Raw genomic sequence first — 21,533 nt, 5'->3', positions numbered from 1 at the left:
TGGCCGAAGGGACGCCCGATGTTCGCCTGGTGAGTGGGGAATATCCTGCAGTATTTATTCATGGTCGCTCAGACTTGTCAGAAACTGAATGCATCATAAACAAAGTGTAAAAGTTGGGAATTTGGGTAAAAGTTGGGAATTTGATAGGTCAGAATTCGGTGCAGAGAGGGGAAGGAGGCTCTGTTTTTTGGCTTCAATACTTGTAGTGGTTCATGTTACATATTTAAATATTTCATATAATCTACCTATAACTTAAACTAGATCAAGTAATGAGTTAAAAAGCTATAAGCTAAGTTGATTAAATAGATGTTGAAAGGTTGTTTTCCCTTGCTGAGATTATCCACTTTGGACCCAAGAAAGATAGATCAGAATAAATGGTGTGAAGCTTGGAACTGTGATGCTTTAAATGTACTAACCTGCGACAAATTCTTAACTGCCCGCAATGTTTTTTTAGAGCTGGCCATATACGCTGACCTAAGTCGATTTGGAGTAAGTTTTAGCTGGCCAAAGTGGCATAAATGGCCAAAACTAGGGTAAGTGGCTGGGACCACCAACTTTTGGAGAAAAAAAACTCAACTAAAAAAAATCATACCTAACTGAATTACTCTGGAGCAAGTTTATTGGGGAAAAATGTTATTTTTTAACTTACGCCAGAAAAACCAACTTACTCCAAGTCATGGCCAAAATTGGGTCCTTGGTCTCCGTATCTAAGGAAGGATATACTTGCATTGGAGGCTGTTCAGAGAAGGTTCACTAGGTTGATTCCGGAGATGAGGGAGTTGACTTATGAAGATGGGTTGAGTAGATTGGGCCTATACTCATTGGAGTTCAGAAGAATGAGAGGTGATCTTATCGAAACATATAAGATAATGAGGGGACTCGACAAGGTGGAAGCAGAGAGGATATTTCCACTCATAGGGGAAACTAAAACTAGGGCCTTAGTCTCAGAATAAGGGGCCACCCATTCTTAACTGAGATGAAGAGGAATTTCTTCTCTGAGGGTTGTAAATCTGTGGAATTCTCTGCCCCAGAGAGCTATGGCGGCTGGGTCATTGAATATATTTAGGCGGAGATAGACCGATTTTTGAACGATACGGGAATAAAGGGTTTTGGGGAGCAGGCAGGGCAGTGGAGCTGAGTTCATAATCAGATAAGCTATGATCTTATTAAATGGTGGAGCAGGCTCGAGGGGTGAAATGGCCTACTCCAGTTTCTATTTCTTGTGTTCTTATGTCAGCGCTACTGATTTTCCAGCCAGAAAATGAAGAGCACCGTGAATTGTGCTTTCTCATCCTTGATGGGCTTCGTGTTGAGCAAAACTCTACAACAAGAGTAAGGTCTTGTGATTTCAGGTCTTGTTGCATCCACTTTTATGCTGATGTATGCAGAAGATATAATTTAGATGTCCTATTCTGAGACTTCATAGAATCATCAAAATTTACAGCATAGCGTCTGCGCTGCCCGAAAAAGAGCTATTCAGCCTAATCCCACTTTCCAGCCCTTGGTCCGTAGCCTTGTAGGTAACATCACTTCAAGTGCATATCCATGTACTTTTTAAATGCAGTATTCTAGTTGTGGCCTAACTATATTTTGTACAGTTCAAGCAATTGTGAGACTTGTTAATTGGAGATTAATCTAGAACTCATGTTTGTTTTGTCATCTATCTCTTTCTCTCACCCTCTTCTCTGTACAGCAAGGAAAGATTTTATTTTAATTCTAGGCGATGAAGAATACACGAACATTCCAATGATACCAATGGGCATTACACTAAGCCATATGAATTCGATGGCCTACATATGGGGCAACTTTTTATTTGTCAGGTAATATTCGTGTCTTTGTCTGCTGTTTTGAGTTGTAACATTGTGGCACCAACGCTCCATATCATTGACCTGCAAAATGCACTGAGTGCGTGAAATACAGTTGTAAGACCTATGTGTCTGTCGTGAAGGAGACTCATTATGATATAGCTGCTACATTGGAAGCATGTTATGGTTTTTTATCTTAAAGACTTGCTGCCAGTAACTGCTGTGCTTGTTTCCATCTTTTACATCCCACACCCCCGCCCTTTCCCTGTAGTCCAGCAATTTTTTTTCCTTCAGGTACTTATTCAACTCACTTTTGAACGATAAATTGAATCTGTTGCACCACCCTTTCAGGCAGTGCATTCCAGATCCCAACCACTCGCTGCGTAAAAAAGGTTTTTCTTACATCGTTTGGTTCTTTTGCAAATCACCTTAACTCTGTATCCTCTGATTCTCGACCCTTCTGCCAATGGAAACAGTTTTTCTCTATCTAATCTGTCCAGACTCCTCATAATTTGAACACCGCTATCAAATCTCCTCTCAATCTTCTCTGCTCCAAGGCGAACAACCCCAGCTTCGCCAGTCTATCAATATAACTGAAATTCCTCATTCCTGGAATCATTTTTGTAAATCTTTTCTGCACCTTCTCTAAAGCCTTCACATCCTTCTTAAAAAAGTGGTTCCCAGAAATGAACACAGTAATCCAGTTGGGGCTAAACCAATGTTTTATACAGGTTCATCATAATTTCCACACTTTTGTATTCTATGCCTCTATTTATGAAGCCCAGGATCCCGTATGCTTTCTCAACCTGTCCTGCCACCTTCAATGATTTGTGCACATATACCCCCAGATCTTTCTGTTCGTGCACCCTCTTTAGAATTGTACCATTTAGTTTATATGTCCTCTCATTCTTTCTACCAAAATGTATCATACTTTTCTGCATTAAATTTCATTTGCCACGTGTCCACCCATTTCACCAGCCTATTTGCGCCGCAGCTCACCAAAATTATTAACCACACTTTGTGCATTTACACACATGCACTCCAAATCTAACTTATGCCTCTTTGCATTTTCTATGATTCCCATCTAATTCTGTATTATTTCTAACTCTAACTGTCCTTTATGCACATTGTTTCTACTTTTTAATACTGGTGCCCAACCCTCTGCTGGATTAGTTAAAACTCACCGCACAGCAGTAGTTAACCTGTCAGGGGGACAGACAAGCAGTTTTGCTACTGTCGATGTGAGATCCGTATGGTATGTTGCCTCCCTGGTGCCAGGGTAATAGACATCACGGAGAGGGTACAGAACATTCTGCGTGGAGAAGGGGAAGAGCCAGAAGACATGATAGGGAGGAAGAGAGTTGAGGTCCTGCAGTCAACAACGATATTGTTCCCAGCTCAGTTCAGATGCAACTTGTCCGTCTTGAACAAGAACCTCTTGCCACAGAACTGGTCCCAATTTCTCAGAAATATGAAGCCCTCCCTCCTGTACCATGACTCTAGTCATGCATAAATCTGTCATATCTTCTTATTTCTACTCTCACTAGCATGTGACACTGGGAGTAATCCAGAGATTACTACATTTTGCGGTCCAGCTTTTTAATGTCCTCCCTAGCTCCTTAAACTCTGACTGCAGGACGTCAACTCTCTTCCTCCCTACCATGTCTTCTGGCTCTTCCCCTTCTCCCCTCAGAATGTTGTGTACCCTCTCCGTGATGTCCATTACCCTGACACCAGAGAGGCAACATACCATAGGGATCTCATGTCGACAGTAGCAGAACTGCTTGTCTGTCCCCCTGACTCTAGTATCCCCAATTACTACTCCATTCCTACATTTTGCTGTAGCACCCTGTGCAGTACTTTGTCTCATGGTGCCAGGCTCAGGACTGCACTCCTTTAAGGTGTCGTCGCTCTCACCAGTATTAAATGCTAAACATAATATAAATACCCCTGTTGTAGCTTGGATCAAGGGGCAGAAAAGTTTAGAGCTGTAGTGACTTTAACTGCAATAGGCAATGTAGTGCCAGCTGTGACAGTGGAATTCAGGTCTTGTTTCAAAAGGCAAAATAAGTCAGACAGTCTCCATAGATAAGTGTAAACTCCTTATGCACTACTTCAAGAGAAGTGCTAGTAGCTCATCTTTTTCTGGTTCCCCCTGTAACTGCACCTCCATATGTTTCTTCCATTTATTATTGCTGTATTCTTTTTCCTCTTCCTCTAACCAGAATGATATTAGTAGAAAGATGCCAATTTATCCTGCCCATGTTCTATCCCATGGGTAGGATAGACCTATCAGAGGTGGAGGCACACCAGTATACAATTGGGCGGGAGCGGGCTTGAGAGTCATCAACATTGACTGCGGCTCCATGAAGTCTCCTGGCTTCAGGTCAAACAAGGTTAAGAAAACTTCCTGCTGATTATATACTGCCCTCATCAACTGACAAATCAGTCGTCCTTCATGTGCAACATCAGTTGAAGAAAGCTTTGAGGGAAGCAAGAGCAATGAATGCACTATGGCTGGGGAATGTCCATGTCCACCATCAAAGTTATTGGCTTGGTTGTACCACCACTGATCATAGTCCTGAAGGACATAGATGCCAGACTGGACTAGGACCAGAAGGTGAGGAAACCCATATGAGGAAGTAACCTGCTTGACCTTGTCCTCACCAACCTATCTGTAGTGTGGGACTACCACCATGCTAACTGGAACAATATATGGATGTAATGGCTCAGGGCATCTTCTCATTCCTTGATTACCATCAAACTAGGAGACCAGCCCTGGTTCAATGCAGAGTGCAGAAGCACATACCAAAAGCAGCACCAGGTATATCTTGGAATGAGGTTCAAGCTCAGTGAAGCCTATACAGGGCTGGCTGCATACTAAAAATCAGGCTATGGCAAGGTAAAGAAGACTGATCAGTGTTAAGTGGTGGGATGGAAAGTGGGTTGAGGGAATATCCCTTTATCTGCAAGTGGGGGGGAACAGGAGTTCAGCTGTGGTGCTAACGATAGATTGTTCCATGAAAGAAACTTCAGTGATGCCATGTGCTATGATGCATTTTACAGTAAATGCTGCCTGAGTCTTTGCTCCATCTTCCTCCTCCATGATGAAGGCATACAAGGGAACTGTAGCATAGTGCTTATGTTACTGGACTAGTAATCCAGAGGCCTGGATAATGATCTGTAGATAAAAAGATCAAATCCTACCATAGCAGCTGGGGAATTTAAATTCAGTTAATTAAATAAATCTGGAATTAAAAAATCTAGTATCCATAGTGACCATGAAACTTTGGGGAAGGAATCTGCCGTCCTTACCTGGTCTGGCTTATATTTAAAAGAAGTAGCTACAGAGATAGTGGATGCATTGGTATTAATTTTCCAGAATTCCCTGGATTCTAGAACAGTCCCCAAGGATTGGAGGGTAGCAAACGTAACCCCGCTATTTAAGAAAGGAGGAAGAGAAAAAATGGGAAACTGCGGGCCAGTTAGCCTGCCATTAGTATTAGACAAATTGGTAGACTCTATTATTAGGGACGTGGTAACAGGGCACTTTTAAACTTGTAATATGATTAGCCAGAGTCAACATGGTTTTATGAAAGATGGTTGTCAAATCTGTTAGAGTTTTTTGAAGATGTAACTAGTAGGATGGACCAGTGGATGTAGTGTATTTAAATTTTCAAAAAGCATTCGATAAGGTGCCACACAAGAGGTTATTACACAAAATTAGGATTCATGGGATTGAGAGTAATATATTACCATGGATTGCAGATTGGTTAATGGACAGAAGACAGAGAGTAGGAATAAAAAGGACTTTTCTGGGTTAGCAGGCTGTAACTACCAGTAGTTTGCTGTAACCAGTGGTTGGACAATGTGGGGAACTGGGGGCCACAGGGAAACGGACTGATGTTGGACGGCTGGAGCCGAGGCAGAGTGCTCGGTGTGCGATTGGCGGTAAATGGCGGATTGATTGAGAAAGTTCCACAGCTGGAAGGAACAGGGATTGTGGACTGAGGAACAACAGCAGGTGAACCAGCACAGGATTGTGAGAGCACCACACTTCCGATTGAAAGCGCTTCAATAGATCAACTGGGGAGAAAGCCCTAATTATTCGCTTTGGGGAGCAGCGGCCGGAGGAGGAGCAGCGGCGGCCTATAAAGGCCCAGCAGCAGTCCGGGGCCAGCAGCAGTCGGAGGAGGAGCTAGCTACAGCTGCAGCAGGGTCAAAAGTAAGAAAGAAGTAAAAAGTAATCGAAGTGTGTGACGTCACAGCCAAGAGGGTAAGTGGTTGGCTGGTTGAGAGGTGAGTAGTTTTCTTTTTCTTTATCTTTTTTCTTTTTCTTAGCAGTAAGAAACCTTTTCCTTGTTGCCAAATTAAGTAATTTAAGGGTTAAGTCATGGCAGGAGAGCCCAGACCCATGTCATGCTCCTCCTGTGCAATGTGGGAAATCAGGAACGCTTCCAGTGTCCCTGACTACTATGTGTGCTGGAAGTGTATCCAGCTGCATTGCGGCACTGGAACTGCACAGGGATTCACTCTGGAGCATCCGCGATGCTGAGGATGTCATGAATAGCACATTTAGTGACACCGCAGGAAAGGTTGCACAGGCAGGTAGGGAATGGGTGACCATCAGGAAGAGCAGTGGAAGGAAGATAGTTCAGGGATCCCCTGCAGTCATCTCCCTCCAAAACAGTACTTGAGTACTGTTGGGGGAGATGGCTCATCAGGGGAGGGCAGCAGCAGCCAAGTTCATGGCACCATGGGTGGCTCTGCTGCGCAGGAGGGCAGGAAAAAGAGTGGGAGTACTATAGTGGTAGGGGATTCTATTGTAAGGGGAATAGATAGGTGTTTCTGCGGCTGCAAACGAGACTCCAGGATGGTATGTTGCCTCCCTGGTACAAGGGTCAAGGATGTCTCGGAGCGGCTGCAGGACATTCTGGAGGGGAAGAGTGAACAGCCAGTTATCATGGTGCATATAGGTACCAACGATATAGGAAAAAAGCAGGATGAAGTCCTACAAGCTGAATTTAGGGAGCTAGGAGTTAAATTAAAAAGTAGGACCTCAAAGGTAGTAATCTCAGGATTGCTACCAGTGCCACATGCTAGTCAGAGTAGAAATAGCAGGATAGTTAGGGATGACTATGTGGCTTGAGGAATGGTGCAAGAGGGAGGGATTCAAATTTCTGGAACATTGGAACCGGTTCTGGGGGAGGTGGGACCAGTACAAACTGGACAGTCTGCACCTGGGCAGGACTGGAACCGATGTCCTAGGGGGAGTGTTTGCTAGTGCTGTTGGGGAGAATTCAAACTAATAGGGCAGGGGAATGGGAACCGATGCAGGAAGACAGAGGGAAGTAAAATGGGGTCAGAAGCAAAAGGTATAAAGGAGAAAAGTAGAAGTGGAGGGCAGAAAAATCAAAGGCAAAAATCAAAAAGGGCCACATTGCAACATAATTCTAAAAGGACAAAGAGTGTTAAAAAAACAAGTCTGAAGGCTCTGTGTCTCAATGCGAGGAGCATTCATAATAAGGTGGATGAATTAACTGTGCAGATAGCTGTTAATGATATGATGTAATTGGGATTACGGAGACATGTCTCCAGGGTGACCAAGGCTGGGAACTCAACATTCATGGATATTCAACATACAGGAAAGATAGACTGAAAGGAAAAGGAGGTACCGTAGCGTTGCTGGTTAAAGAGGAGATTAACGCAATAGTAAGGAAGGACTAAGCGTGGCTGAGGTGGAATCTGTATGGGTAGAGCTGCGGAACACCAAAGGGCTGAAAACGCTAGTGGGAGTTGTGTACAGACCACCAAACAGTTATAGTGAGGTTGGGGATGGCATCAACAGGAAATTAAGGATATGTGCAATAAAGGTACAGCAGTTATCATGGGTGACTTTAATCGACATATAGATTGGGCTAAACAAACTGGTAGCAATACGGTGGAGGAGGATTTCCTGGAGTGTATAAGGGATGGTTTTCTAGACCAATATGTCGAGGAACCAACTAGAGAGCTGGCCATTCTAGACTGGGTGCTGTGTAATGAGAGAGGATTAATTAGCAATCTTGTTGTGCGAGGCCCCTTGGGGAAGAATGACCATAATATGATAGAATTCTTCATTAAGATGGAGAGTGACACAGTTAATTCAGAGACGAGAGTCCTGAACTTAAAGAAAGGCAATTTCAATGGTATGAGACGTGAATTGGCTAGGATAGACTGGTGAATGATACTTAAAGGGTTGACGGTGGATAGGCAATGGCAGACATTTAAAGATCACGTGGATGAACTTCAACAATTGTACATCCCTGTCTGGTGTAAAAATAAAACGGGGAAGGTGGCTCAACCGTGGCTTACAAGGGGAATTAGGGATAGTGTTAAATCCAAGGAAGAGGCATATAAAGTGGCCAAAAAAAGCAGCAAACCTGAGGACTGGGAGAAATTTATTATTCAGCAGAGGAGGACAAAGGGTTTAATTAGGACGGGGAAAATGGAATATGAGAGTAAGCATGCAGGGAACATAAAAACTGACTGTAAAAGCTTCTACAGATACCTGAAGAGAAAAAGATTAGTGAAGATAAATGTGTGTCCTTTACAGTCAGAATCAGGTGAATTTATAATGGGGAACAAAGAAATGACAGACCAATTGAACAAATACTTTGGTTCTGTCTTCACGAAGGAAGACACAAATAACCTTCCGGAAATACTAGGGTACCGAGGGTCTAGTGAGAAGGAGGAACTAAAGGAAATCCTTATTAGTCCGCAAATTGTGTTCGGAAAATTGATGGGATTGATGGCCAATAAATCCCCAGGGCCTGATGGTCTGCATTCCAGAGTACTTAAGGAAGTGGCCCTAGAAATAGTGGATGCATAGGTAGTCATTTTCCAACATTCTATCGACTCTGGGTCAGTTCCTATGGACTGGAGGGTAGCTAATGTAACCTCACTTTTTAAAAAAGGAGGGAGAGAGAAAACAGGGAATTATAGACCAGTCAGCCTGATATCGGTGGTGGGGAAAATGTTGGAATCAATTATTAAAGATGTAATAGCAGCGCATTTGGAAAGCAGTGACAGGATCGGTCCAAGTCAGCATGGATTTATGAAAGGGAAATCATGCTTGACAAATCTGGAATTGTTTGAAGTTGTAACTAGTAGAGTGGAAAGGAAGAACCAATGGATGTGGCGTATTTGGACTTTCAAAAGGCTTTTGACATGGTTCCACACAAGAGATTGGTGTGCAAAATTAAAGCACATGGTATTGGGGGTAATATACTGACGTGGATCGGGAACTGGTTGGCAGACAGGAAGCAGAGAGTCGGGATAAACGGGTCCTTTTCAGAATGGCAGGCAGTGACTAGTAGGGTACCGCAAGGTTCAGTGCTGGGACCCCAGCTATTTACAATATACATTAATGATTTAGATGAAGGAATTGAAAGTAATATCTCCAAGTTTGCAGATAACACTAAGCTGGATGGCAGTGTGAGCTGTGAGGAGGATGCTAAGAGGCTGCAGGGTGACTTGGACAGGTTAAGTGAGTGGGCAAATACATGGCAGATGCGGTAAAATGTAGATAAATGTGATGTTATCCACTTTAGTGGTAAAAACAGGAAGGCAGATTATTATGTGAATGGTGACCGATTTGGAAAAGGGAAGGTGCAACGAGACCTGGGTGTCATGGTACATCAGTCATTGAAAGTTGGCATACAGATACAGCAGGCGGTGAAGAAGGCAAATGGCATGTTGGCCTTCATAGCGAGAGGATTTGAGTATAGGAGCAGAGAGATCTTACTACAGTTGTACAGGGCCTTGGTGAGGCCACACCTTGAATATTGTGTACAGTTTTGGTCTCCTATTCTGAGGAAGGACATTCTTGCTATTGAGGGAGTGCAGCAAAGGTTCACCAGACTGATTCCTGGGATGACAGAAGTGACATATGAAGAAAGACTGGATTGACTAGGCTTATATTCAATGGAATTTAGAAGAATGAGAGGAAACATAGAAACATATAAAATTCTGATGGAATTGGACAGGTTAGATGCAGGAAGAATGTTCCCGATGTTGGGGAAGTCCAGAACCAGGGGTCACAGTCTAAGGATAAGGCGTAAGCCATTTAGGACCGAGATGAGGAGAAACTTCTTCACTCAGAGAGTTGTGAGCATGTGGAATTCTCTACCACAGAAAGTTGTTGAGGCCAGTTTGTTAGATATATTCAAAAGGGAGTTAGATGTGGCCCTTACGGCTAAAGGGATCAAGGGGTATGGAGAGAAAGCAGGAATGGGGTACTGAAGTGCATCATCAGCCATGATCATATGGAATGGTGGTGCAGGCTCGAAGGGCCGAATGGCCTACTCCTGCACCTATTTTCTATGTTTCTACATTCGATGTTTCTATGTAATGCAAGGATCATTGCTTGTGCCTCAGCTATTTACATTCAAAATAATGAGATCGTATCCAGGTTTGTTGATGGTACACAGTTAGTTGGGAAAGTAAGCTGTGAGGAGGTCACAAAGAGGCTGCAGAGAGATATAAGGCTATATTTTCCATTATTTTTGCATGCATACCGCCCACTTAATGTCCATTTTAACGCTGAAATGAGGTGTAAAGCCCATATATCGCCCATTTAGCCACAAAATGGAAAGTAACGCCCATTTCTCGGTCACTTATCGCCGAGCGTTACTTTCAGCAGGTATGTAACGCCGAGATTTAATAATACCGCCCGGCCACTGATATTCTTTGTCGTAAAGATCACATTTGCTGAAACTAACGCCCAGAAAATCACCCAGCATTACTTTCGGCACCTCGCACACATCTCGCCGACAATATCGCTCGCTGAATAAACCGCTGTGGATGCCATTTTCTAAATCGCAGGTCGCATCATTTAAACGGCTGCTCTGTTTCAACTTTGGATGAGTTTGGATGTACCCTGGTGGTCTTTTAAGGTGATGTGAACATCTGAACAAACATCTTTTCATACTATGGACGATTGGAATTTACTTTAGGAACTAGACTTTACAATTTTAAATATGGGTTTTCAGATCGCCGGATTGCGCCCATTTTCAAACCCCCTAGTTTCCATTTTATAAAATGGGCGTTACCACGAGCGATCTGAAATGTGGGCCGAGATAGCCAAGGTGCTCTCGTCGGCAACCAACGAGGTACGTGAGGGCAACCAATGCTGAAAACGATGGGATAACGTTGTCGGATCCGCAGAGTAAGTATAACATTTATTTACATATACTTATATATTTATATAATTTGATTTGTAAGTATCATGAGTGATTAAAAGCAGCTGCAGAACCTGAAGTGATGCCACATGAGTAAAGTATCCACCATTGCGTGATGTAAAGTCAATAGATGCCACACTCACTTATATCCGAACAATAATATATGATAGATGATTGCTAAAAGTGTCCTCTAAATAATGCTGGCTGCATGAGAATCATTGCAATGCAGAATGTGTTTATGGTCATGAAATGTGATGTCTGTGATGATTTTGATAGTGGTGGTGCTTTTGTCGTGCATATGCTGTGTGTAGCGCTGTTATCACCTTGTGACTCAAGCACCCCCTTCTCCTCTAATAACCTCATTTGTGTTTTGCAGCTCAGCCAGCAGCGCGTCCCCAGGCAAGACCACCGAGCCTTGAAGGTGGGGGTGCGGTGCCGGACTCGCCAGACGACCCTACATCTGGTGCTGAGGAGCACCGATTCTCACCCATCAATCTGCTGGGTCTATTCTCTATGGGTGTCAGCACGGACTTTGAGGAGCCTGCATCGCCAGGCTCTAGAACGCATTCGACGCCAATGCCATCTAGCGCTTGCGGCCATTCACACCTCTACTCTGGAGGTACCGGGCCCAAACACCTTACCACAGGACACCCCAGTTGTCCCCAGGATGGCGCCGACCCCACGGATGTTTCTTAGACGCGGCAGGTCTGCTGCACCAGCGGCAGGTCTGACCGGCGACATTGTAGACTTGTCCAGAAGGAGTGTTGACATAGGTCAGCAGATCCTCCAGACAATGGGAGGCATATCCCGACAGCTTGCTTACATGTCCGTCACCATGACTGAGTACGTTCCACGGATGGCGGAGGCCCTGGAGGCAATAGCCAGGAACACTGATGGCAGAGGCCTCCCATTGGGCCCGGAGCGCAGCACTGCACCCCAAGGTGCTGCGCCCCCATTGCCAACGACACATGTGAGTCAGGAGCAACATCTTGCTTCTGGCTCGGAGAAGGATCCCACCTCGGGACCCTCGTCTCCCATATCCGTGCAACCATTGACTCTGCCTTCATCCCTTCCCCCCCCCCCATGAGTCACCGCCTGAGGAGCGCATCGGCCAGGTGGCGTGGAGTCAGGAGGGAAAGGGGTAGAGGTGGGGAGAAGAAAGGGGGGAGTAAGGAAAGTGAACTGCACGTCTGCAGGTGATGTCTTTGTAATATCTCTATCTTGGTGTATAAAATTTGTTGTAAGGTCTGGAGTAAGGGGGTGGGGGCCACCCTGTTGGTTTGCATTTGTGTTCTGAGTTGCTGGAAATGTTTACCATTTGATTAATGTCAATGTTATAAAATGTGTTGTTGGGTGGGGTAGGGTGGGGGTGGGGTGTTTTTGACAGTTATACTTATGATTTAAGACAAATGCTTGGATTAAATGTTTTTTATTTAACATAACCTTATTGCGCACTGTCTCAGATAGCTGCACCGTTATCCACTGGTGATTCCTTGACATGAAAGGGTATAATTAAACTTAACTTGAATCAACTTAAAATTTAACTGGCACCAAGGTGATGCTCACCATTGATGTCTGAGCTGCACAAACAGCAATGTGTCAGCTTTGTCAATAACAGTAACGTTCTTTCAGTCAAAGCGATCATTTATGAGCTGCTGACGTAAGAGTCTTGCAGCTATGTAGCCACCACGGGCCCTTTCCTGTGGTCTGGAGGGGGGTGTGGGCGTGGTTGCATCATCAGCCTGATTGTCTGACCTGAGGTCAGCGTCCACCTCCTCATTCTGCTCTTTCTCTCTCTCCTGAGGTGGACCAGCAGTACCTTCAGGCAATTCTTGTCCCCTCCTGATAGTCAAGTGTGTAGCATGGAGCACACGACCACGAATTGAGCTACCACAACCACAAAATCAAAGCAGTTGATGCCCATTATGCTGGCAGCGGCCACGATACTTTCATCCTGCGGCAGACCAGTGTGCCAGGCAACTTTGCTAGGCCAAACCAAGATTGTGGCTGGCTCCGCGGAGACAAGGGCTACCCACTGCTGAGGAGCAATCGTACAATGACTCTCATTCAGCCACAAGGTACATCATTGAGCAGACCATCGGAATCCTTAAACAGAGGTTCCGTTGCCTGGATCGTTCAGGAGGAGTGCTGCAGTACTCGTCTGAGTGGGTAACCCTATTCGTGGTTGTCTGCTGCATGCTGCACAACCTGGCAATCATGAGGACACAACTATTGGAGGACAAGGCAGCAGTATCTCCTGAGGAGGACCAGGAGGAGGCACAGGAGCACGACACGCAGCAGGAGGACGAAACAAAGGAGGAGGACCAGGATGCGGGTCGGTGGCCGTGCAGGAGGTGGGGTCGCCAACTGGACCCAGCAAGGGAAGTACTAAACCACTCATTGGTGCTCGATTCCACTAAGTTCATGCGCACTTTAGCCTTCATCTGTACATCTCCATGGGCAAACCAATGAGCCCTTTCTGTGCATGCACGGAATAAAAAGTTACGTTTTTGATGTCGTTCCAATGGACGCACATGCTCAGTACAGCTCAGATATGGCCATTTTTAAAGAGCCAGTTGTGTGTGTGTGTGAGAAGGAGTGCTGTGAGAGCATTGGAAAAATCACAGCTGGAACAAAACAAGATGCAACATGGAGCAAGGACCAAGAATTTCTTACTGGAAGAAGTGGAGATACTAGTTACTGTGATTGAGAACAGATGGCAGGAGCTGGATACCAGCAGAGATCACATAAAAGTTCCACCAAAAGAAATGAAGAAACGCTGGAACCAAGTTACAGAGGATTACTGCACAGTGGTGAACACTACATGATCTGGAAGCCATTGTAAAAAAAACTTACAGGACCTTGGTCAAGTAGTTAGTGTAAGTAATATTTTCATTTATTCAATGCAATTGTAAATGTGACCAGCTGTATATGTCCCACCCAGCAGAAAGACACCCTCTCTAAAAAATTGCATTTTCATCTTTGCAGAGGAAAGTGGCACACAACAAAAGGGAAGGAAAAGGGTGAAAGGCCTGGCAAATCTGCACCCACTGACACCCTTGGAAGAGAAGGTCGCTATTGACGGGTCCTGCCTGGAGAAAAACAATCAGTACTGCACAAGCTGAGCCCATACTCGAGGGAGAGGGTAAGTCCTGCAAATTCATCGAGGCCCTTCAAATCAACCTGCTGCCTGGCCTGCGATGTATGAGCCTACTCAAGCCACCCATCCTGCCCCCTTCTCTGCTGCTAACCATTTGACTGTTCTATTATGTTTTGCAGAACTTGAGGCCAACCCTGACAATGCAGAAGAAGATTCAGACGAGGACAAGCCTGAAGAGGAGAACATCTTCCAATCCCACCCTCCAGACCTAGAATATTGGGATGAGGGGGAGGGGATGGAGCTGGTGAAGCTCCCACTGTTGTACTGAATATGGAGGAGTTACCGCTCATGGTGATGCCAGCCCCTTCGTGACTAGTAGTTTGAATGTTGGTGGGACATTCCATGGTTTCCCACCTTCCGATGTTGCGGGTCTCAGTGGTGTGGTGCAGCGAGGCACACCCAGGGCCTCCCCATCCCAGCTGCGGGTTCCAGTGGTGTGGTTCAGCGAGGCACACCCAGGGACCCCCATCCCAGGCTGCGGGTTCCAGTGGTGTGGTTCAGCGAGGCACACCCAGGGACCCACCTTCCCAGGCTGCGGGTTCCAGTGGTGTGGTGCGAGCCACACCCATGGGGAGGAGGGGAAGGAGAGTTCGACCATGCTCTCCTGAAATGCAGGATGTAACAGATGTGATTCAGATGATGTCATTGACCTTACCCGATCACTCCTGGACACCATCAGTGGAGTGAGTGATGAGATAGCGGGACTGTCGGGAGAAGTAACAATACTCTCACGAGAAATGGGAACGATATCCGGGACCATCAGTGAAGGAATAGTGGCCATGAGGGAGGGAATGTCAGAGGTAGTGCAAGCCATGTCACTGGCCATGAGGGAGGGAATGTTACAGGCCGCTGAGACACTGTCAGGCTGCATAAGGGACGGCATGTTGGAGTTAGCTGCTGCAATAAGGGAACACGCCAAGAGCCCGACGCCCATTGACAGAATCAACTGCAATCCCCACACCAGCCTCTGAAGAGCCCAAAACCGGGCCCTCCAACTTGCCGCATGACGCTGATGCCCCCCACTCTCAAGAGGTGCGCAGTACCTGAGATGTTAGAAGGAATAAGCTTGGTACCAAGCCTAGAAACACTGCACCACCGCCTGAGGGCAGGGTTGGTGGAGATTCCAAGACCAAGCGCAGCGGGCGGTCTTAGAATAAGGGAGATGAGAGATGGATGCAGCCTTTCTTTGCTGTTGTTGTTGTTGTTGTTATTGTTACTGTTGTAACTGTTCCCAAATTAAGTTTTTTGTAAGTTATGTAAATTTACAAGTTTATAAGTGATCTTAAAGTTTTTAAGTGATCTTAAAGAGTGATCTTAAAGTGAAGTTTGATACAAGAATAATTTTATTAAAGTTAAGTTATTGTAAACTTTTAAATAAAATATATTTTACATTAAAACTGAACTATCTATGTTCTATTAATACAACATTACGGAACAGCGTCAAACAGTAAACATGTCCATGTGGAATAGTTGTCGCTGAGCCCTCGGGGTCTCCTCTCTCTCCCCCACCATCTCCCCCCCCCGATTTGAGTGTTGTGACCTCTCTCTCCCTCCACCTCCCCGGGCTACAAGCCGTAAGATCGTCTCTCTCCCTCTTCCTCCCCCTCCCTGGGCTACAAGCCATAAGATTGGCTCTCTCTCTCTCCCTCCCCGGGCTATAAGCTGTAAGATTGGCTATCTTTCTCCCTCCCCGGGCTACAAGCCGTAAGATCGTCTCTCTCCCATCCCCTTCCCGGGCTATAAACCGTAAGATCAGCTATCTCTCACTCCTCTCCGCCCTCCCCCCCCCCAACCCCCCCCCCACCTGCCACTGCTTGTTTTGTAGCCGAACCCCAAGCCACTGTGTCCGGACGCGAGGCTGATTCTGCCGGCCAAACCTACAACCCTCCAGGCCTTCTTCAAGATGTTCGCTTGTGGCGTGTAAGTGAGTAAAAAAATGAGAAAACTTGTGAAATCTAACAAATTTACACTTCTACGTTGACAGGTTTAAAAAAAAGTTGAACTTTATTATTGATTTTGACAGTGTTCTTGACTCCCTCCAAAATCTTCGACATAAAAACAATATCGTCTTTCAGCGCAGATTTGTGAATGTGCGCTGGTTTTCTTAACTCACCAGAAGGTTTATCGGAAATGGCCAGATACGGCAACATAATAGAAAAAAATGTTGGCCAATCTGCGAATAATTGAAAAAAACGGCGCAGACATGAGGAAACAGCCAAAAAAACTGTAACTAAGTCAGTTACGCCAGCGCAGATCGCAGGGGAAAAGATTGAAAAAAATAAATACGCCAAAAATTTGACTCAATACGCCAAAAGAAGCAGCCTACTTCAAAAAAACGGCACAAATCACTGGGGAAAATTGAGCCCAATGAGAGGTGATCTAATTGAAACATAAAATTTATAAGGGGCTTGACAGGGTTAATGCTGAGATAATGTTTCGCCTGGCTAGGGAATCTAGAATACGGGGTCACAGTCTCAAAATAAAGGGTCGGCCACAGGATTCAGAGGAGGAGAAATGTCTTCACTCAAAGGGTTGTGAATCTTTGGAATTCTCTACCCTAAAAAGCTGTGGATGCTTAGTCTGTGAATATTCAAGACAAATGTCGATACATTTTTTGGGAACAAAGGGAATTAAGAAATATGGCGATAGTGCGGGAAGGTGGAATTGAGGTAGAAGATCAGCCATGATCTTGTTGAATGGTGGAGCAGGCTCAAAGGGCCAAATGACCTACTACAACTCCGATTTTTTATGTTCTTTTGTTACTAAGAATCTCATGCTTCTTATAAGAAAGTTAATGGAGAAAGATTACTCTGTTGTATACCGTTTATTCCTACAGCTTGCATGTACCAGCCAGGAGCTAAATTAAATTAAAAAGTAGGACCTCAAAAGTAGTAATCTCAGGATTGCTACCAGTGCCACGTGCTAGTCAGAGTAGGATAGCTCAGATGAATACGTGACTTGAGGAGTGGTGCAAAAGAGAGGGATTAAAATTCTTGGGACATTGGAACTGGTTCTGGGGGAGGTGGGACCAGTACAAACCGGACGGTCTGCACCTGGGCAGGACCGGAACCAATGTCCTGGGGGGAGTGTTTGCTAGTGCTGTTGGGGAGGAGTTAAACTAATATGGCAGGGGGATGGGAACCTATGCAGGGAGACAGAGGGAAATAAAAAGGAGGCAGAAGCAAAATATAGAAAGGAGAATAATAAAAGTGGAGGGCAGAGAAACCCAAGGCAAAAAACAAAAAGGGCCACATTACAGCAAAATTCTAAAGGGGCAAAGTGTGTTAAAAAAACAAGCCTGAAGGCTCTGTGCCTCAATGCGAGGAGTATTCGGAGTAAGGTGGATGAATTAACTGCGCAGATAGCAATTAACGGATACGATGTGATTGGCATCATGGAGACATGGCTCCAGGGGGACCAAGGCTGGGAACTCAACATCCAAGGGTATTCAGCATTTAGGAAGGATAGACAGAAAGGAAAAGGAGGCGGGGTGACGTTGCTGGTTAAAGATGAAATCAGTGCAATTGTAAGGAAGGACATTAGTCTGGATGATGTGGAATCGGTATGGGTGGAGCTGCGGAATTCCAAAGGGCAGAAAACACTAGTGAGTGTTGTGTATAGACCACGAAATAGTAGTGGTGAGGTTGGGGACAGCATCAAACAAGAAATTAGGGATGTGTGCAGATACAGGCAAAGATACATCAGTAATCATGGGCGACTTTAATCTACACATTGATTGGGCTAACCTAACTGGTAGCAATGCGGTGGAGGAGGATTTCCTGGAGTGTATTAGGGATGGTTTTCCAGACCAATATGTCGAGGAACCAACCAGGGAGCTGGCCATCCACGACTGGGCATTGTGTAATGAGAAGGGACTAATTAGCAATCTTGTGCGAGGCCCCTTGGGGAAAAGTGACCATAATATGGTAGAATTCCTTATTAAGATGGAGAGTGACAAAGTTAATTCGGAAACTAGAGTCCTGAACTTAAGGAAAGGTAACTTCAACGGTATGAGGTGTGAATTGGCTAGAATAGACTGGCAAACGATACTAAAAGGGTTGACGGCTGATAAGCAATGGCAAACATTTAAAGATCACATGGATGAACTTCAGCAAATGTACATCCCTGACTGGAGTAAAAGTAAAACTGGGAAGGTGGCGCAACCATGGCTAACAAAGGAAATTAAAGATAGTGTTAAAGCCAAGGAAGAGGTATATAAATTGGCTAGAAAAAGCAACAACCTGAGGACTGGGAGAAATTTAGAATTCAACAGAGGAGGACTAAGCGTTTAATTAAGAGGGGGAAAATAGAGTACGAGAGGAAGCTTGCAGGGAATATAAAAACTGACTGCAAAAGCTTCTATAAATATGTGAAGAGATAAAGATTAGTAAAGACAAACGTAGGTCCCTTGCAGTCGGATTCAGGTGAAATTATAATGGGGAACAAAGAAATGGCAGACCAATTAAACCAATACTTCGGTTCTGCCTTCACGAAGGATGATACAAATAACCTTCTGAAGGTACTAGGGGACAGTGGCTCTAGTGAGAAGGAGGAACTGAAGGATATCCTTATTAGGCAGGAAATTGTGTTAAGGAAATTGATGGGATTGAATGCCGATAAATTCCCGGGGCCTGATAATCTGCATCCCAGAGTGCTTAAGGAAGTGGCCCAAGAAATAGTGGATGCATTGGTGATCATTTTCCAACAGTCTATCGACTCTGGATCAGTTCCTATGGATTGGAGCGTAACACCACTTTTTAAAAAACGAGGGAGAGAGAAAACGGATAATTATAGACCGGTTAGCTTGACATCAGTAGTGGGGAAAATGTTGGAATCGATCATGAAGGACGAAATAGCAGCACATTTGGAAAGCGGTGACAGGATCGGACCAAGTCAGCATGGATTTATGAAAGGGAAATCATGCTTGGCGAATCTTCTGGAGTTTTTTGAGGATGTAACTAGCAGAGTGGACAAGGGAGAACCAGCGGATTTGGTGTATTTGGACTTTCAGAAGGCTTTTGACAAGGTCCCGCACAAGAGATTGGTGTGCAAAATCAAAGCACATGGTATTGGGGGTAATATACTGACGTGGATAGGGAACTGGTTGGCGGACAGGAAGCATAGAGTCTGGATAAATGGGTCCTTTTCAGAATGGCAGACAGTGACTAGCGGAGTGCCGCAGGGCTCAGTGCTGGGACCCCAGCTCTTTACAATATGCATTAACGATTTGGATGAAGGAATAGAGTGTAATATCTCCAAGTTTGCAGATGACACTAAACTGGGTGGCGTTGTGAGCTGTGAGGAGGACGCTAAGAGGCTGCAGGGTGACTTGGACAAGTTAGGTGAGTGGGCAAATGCATGGCAGATGCAGTATAATGTGGATAAATGTGAGGTTATCCATTTTGGGGGTAAAAACACGAAGGCAGAATATTACCTGAATGGCGACAGACTAGGAAAAGGGGAGGTGCAATGAGATCTGGGTGTCATGGTTCATCAGTCACTGAAAGTGGGCATGCAGGTACAGCAGGCAGTAAAGAAGTCAAATGGTATGTTGGCCTTCATAGCTAGGGGATTTGAATATAGAAGCAGGGAGGTCTTACTGCACAGGGCCTTAGTGAGGCCTCACCTGAAATATTGTGTTCAGTTTTGGTCTCCTAGTCTGAGGAAGGACGTTCTTGCTATTGAGGGAGTGCAGCGAAAGTTCACCAGACTGATTCCAGAGATGGCTGGGCTGTCATATGAGGAGAGACTGGATCAACTGGACCTTTATTCACTGGAGTTTAGAAGAATGAGAGGTGATCTCATAGAAACATATAAGATTCTGATGGGACTGGACAGGTTAGATGCGGGAAGAATGTTCCCGATGTTGGGGAAGCCCAAAACCAGGGGACGTCGTCTTAGGATAAGGGGTAGGCCATTTAGGACTGAGATGAGGAGAAACTTCTTCAGTCAGAGAGTTGTTAACCTGTGGAATTCCCTGCCGCAGAGAGTTGTTGATGTCAGTTCACTGGATATATTCAAGAGGGAGTTAAATATGGCTCTTAAGGTTAGGGGGTTAAAGGGGTATGGAGAGAAAGCAGGAAAGGGGTACTGAAGTTGAATGATCAGCCATGATCTTATTGAATGGCGGTGCAGGCTCGAAGGGCTGAATGGCCTTCTCCTGCACCTATTTTTTTCTATGTTTCTAATACTTTGCCTATGTAACAAGAGCCATGCAATGCAAAAAATTCTTTGATTAAAGCATTTTGAAACATTTTGTGTAAAAACTTCTATTTAAATGCAAGTATCGTTTATTTCTTAGCAATACTATCATCGGGCCAGTTCATTTGATTGTGAAAGGGAAATCGTGTTTCTGTGGAAAAACACTCAAGTTATTGCCTTGGCTCACATGACTCCAACATGGTCGATCCAAATAGTTTGGCTTAAATGGAGGTTTATAAGGAGCTTTGTAAGCAAATATTTCTCTGAACTAAAATATTTTTTCTTGACAGATGGGAGAACTCTTTGGAAAAGTATTGGCTTGCAATAGTAGCTACTGGTGAAGTTACTTTCTTCAACTTGTCATGCACAATAGGAAACCAAGCTCAAAGGTAGCTCAGGTTGGAGACTGTGCTGGAGTTGTAGCCCTATCTCTGACAGCACTGTTTTTGAGTGTGTATTATGTGTACCGCAGGTCGGGCTATAAAAGAGCTGAAGCGTCGGGCCCTGGAACATTGTGGCCCACCGCCCCCCCCCCACCCCCGATCTGAGAGAGAACAGCTCCGCAGGTCGGGCTATAAAAGAGCTGGAGCGGCATACCACTTCAACCTCCAGCGTGAGCTGCTCCAAGTGTGTGACGACTTTGAGATGGGCGACTGGGTGACATCATCAAAACTCTGGTCGCCGTTTTGGAGCGTGAGCAGGAACATCGGCAGAGCCCAGGTACAGATAAGTGGGAAGGTCGGGGCGGATGAGCGGCAAGTGTTTGTGGCGAGCTGCGGTGAATGTTTATAGCGGAGGAGCAGCGAGAGATCGTGGCGGAGGTGCGACAGATGAGGGTATGGGGCCCAGAAGAGCCGAGGGCCCAGAGGCAGCACGGGCCAGCCCACACTGCCCTATGTGTGGGCGCTAGGTCCGTGCAGCAGAACAGGTCTCCAGTCATCTTGGTTAATCCTTGCCACTGGACCAAGACCTAGCTCTGTCAAGCCAGTGTGGTGGGAGGCGTGCAACGGTCACCACACGTTAAAAAAAATTCACGCACAAGCATCTTCCACCCCTTCAATTGGAGTTCAGGACTGGAACATCGGGTCCTTCATCGAAACATCTGTGAACTCGTGGAAGCAAGTCATCCTCGTTCGTGGGACTGCC

General features: G+C 45.3%; 1 long non-coding RNA gene across 1 annotated transcript in view; it reads left to right on the top strand.

Annotated features, from left to right (window-relative positions):
• Positions 1-21,533, top strand: part of LOC139239228 (uncharacterized) — a 94,247-nt gene that overhangs the window by 24,358 nt on the left and 48,356 nt on the right. Inside the window, exon 2 of the long non-coding RNA XR_011588618.1 lies at positions 1,694-1,820. This is a non-coding gene — a long non-coding RNA (uncharacterized lncRNA). The remainder of the gene's footprint in view (positions 1-1,693; positions 1,821-21,533) is intronic.

The sequence above is a fragment of the Pristiophorus japonicus genome, chromosome 26 (assembly GCF_044704955.1).
Source record: "Pristiophorus japonicus isolate sPriJap1 chromosome 26, sPriJap1.hap1, whole genome shotgun sequence".
NCBI lineage: Eukaryota > Metazoa > Chordata > Chondrichthyes > Pristiophoridae > Pristiophorus > Pristiophorus japonicus.
The sequence above is the reverse complement of the archived record's forward strand: the minus strand, read 5'-3'. Positions and strand labels throughout refer to the sequence as shown.